This window comes from Battus philenor, unplaced genomic scaffold (assembly GCF_028537555.1).
Source record: "Battus philenor isolate CCGP_79_NKW_IND1 unplaced genomic scaffold, ilBatPhil1.0.hap1 SCAF_27, whole genome shotgun sequence".
Classification (NCBI taxonomy): domain Eukaryota; kingdom Metazoa; phylum Arthropoda; class Insecta; order Lepidoptera; family Papilionidae; genus Battus; species Battus philenor.
The window spans coordinates 746,989-748,754 of record NW_027181690.1 but is presented as its reverse complement, the minus strand read 5'-3'; the positions used below and the strand labels follow the sequence as shown (position 1 = coordinate 748,754).

Here is a 1,766-nt window from a genome sequence, read left to right as displayed (position 1 = left end):
AAAAAACACACACGGGCACAAGAAATCAATCTTCAGTTTACCAGGATATTAGTTGCCATCGTTATGTTATAACCACGTGTTTCTAAACTCCATACATATTACAAAACAGCAATCTACTTAAAAATATAACAATTCAAACTCAATCTCGTCCGAAACACTAACCGTAACTAAGTCCAGAGAGTAAATATTATCTATTTATGCTAGGTTACGTTTGCAACCATTTTATTACACTATTTCATGTTGGGAATAGTGTGTGCAACTGTATCCCAGTTTATTGAGTATTCAGGTGTTGGTACGTCGTGTCGGCCAGACCTACTCTAGTATTGATACTGTGGTTATTCGGAAGTTTTCAGGAACCTGTTACGGATCAGTTAAAATTAACTGTCGACTAGGGAAAAGACTTCGTAATGTCGTAGTCTACCGGAGTTTTGGTTAGTGTAAACTTTTTCGATACAAATGTTTATTTTTTTAAACACACAGTTTTCTAGTTAGCGTCATTATTGTCAAGTGTTAGTAGAATTTTTTTTAATCGTTCTTTAGGCATAGATATGCATGTATCTGTTTTCTTTTTTTTACGACCCCTGCTATTGGAGACCTTCCATTCCACCCCCTATTTTGTTGGGAACAGGGATTTACTTTCTTTATTAAATTTTTCACTTCCTTTTTATTATTTTCATACTATTATTCCATTCTTCACAATATCTATCGTTCTGTTCATTCATTCCATAGTTCAGTCTATTTTTCTCTTCCGCTCTTATATCATTTCGTCCATTCTCAATTACTGCAGTTTAGTTTATTTATACAATTTACATATATCACAGGTTTTTTTGTTAATTTTATATCTTATATCTACATATCTAATGGATTCAAGCGTTATTTTGCGAAAGTCCATCCTAAGTAAGAAAAGGACCAATATATAGCTACTTCCGCCAATGCAATGTGAATGAAGTGAAAAGGGCTGTTTCATAAAATTAGTTTATTTTACGAAATTTTTTTTACAATATAAGCGTAGTAGTAATCTCCATGACTTGCGATAGATGGCGCTTGCGATATTTCACAACTATCCCGAATCGCGGTGTTAAGATTTTTTCAAAGTGAATGAGGTTCGCAGCGTCCCATACGGAAGTCATACTTACCTGGCGTAGGGGATACCGTGATCACGAAGGCGGTTCCCCCAGGGCGAGGCCCCTCCATTGCACTGCGGTTGGGTTGACCCTTGCGATTATCCCTAATGCGGATAACTCGGACGCGTTATTTTTGGTAGTGGGGACTGCGTGCGCGCCGTCCCCTTCATTTTCAACTATATACGTAAAACAAATATACAATATCTTACAAGTCCTGTATTTAAGCAAATCAATGGTTTGAACAAGTAACATTATGCGTCAAAATTAGCTTATGGGCGCCCCATAGACGCTGTGCAATAATAGAAGTGGACTAAATATATCCCTGACAAGTCATTCATATCTTTTCGGCCTTGGGATATATATTATATCATTTTCTTATCTTTATCTTTAACTCCTTTACTTCAGTACGGCTCGGAGTGAAGAAGGGGCAGCGTATACTAAAAATATATCCTTTACATCTTCGGCTCTTTTTAGTTCAGACTTAGAACTCGGTAAGGTGGAATAAAACGTGTAAAAACAATGGAATCTTGAAAATTATAGCGAGGTGGTGACTTTTTTGGTTGAATTTTCTTCCAATTAAGCATTTTGTCTTTGTCATAAAGCACAAAAAAGTTAAACGCCTGTGTGTGTGTTGTTGTCGTT

At 36.4% G+C, this 1,766-nt stretch overlaps 1 non-coding gene across 1 annotated transcript; it reads left to right on the top strand.

Annotated features, from left to right (window-relative positions):
• Window positions 1-1,128: 1,128 nt before the first annotated feature.
• LOC137925784 (U1 spliceosomal RNA) lies at window positions 1,129-1,291 on the top strand. The gene has a single exon (XR_011107683.1). It is a non-coding gene; the product is annotated as a U1 spliceosomal RNA (small nuclear RNA).
• The last annotated feature ends 475 nt before the right edge of the window (window positions 1,292-1,766 follow it).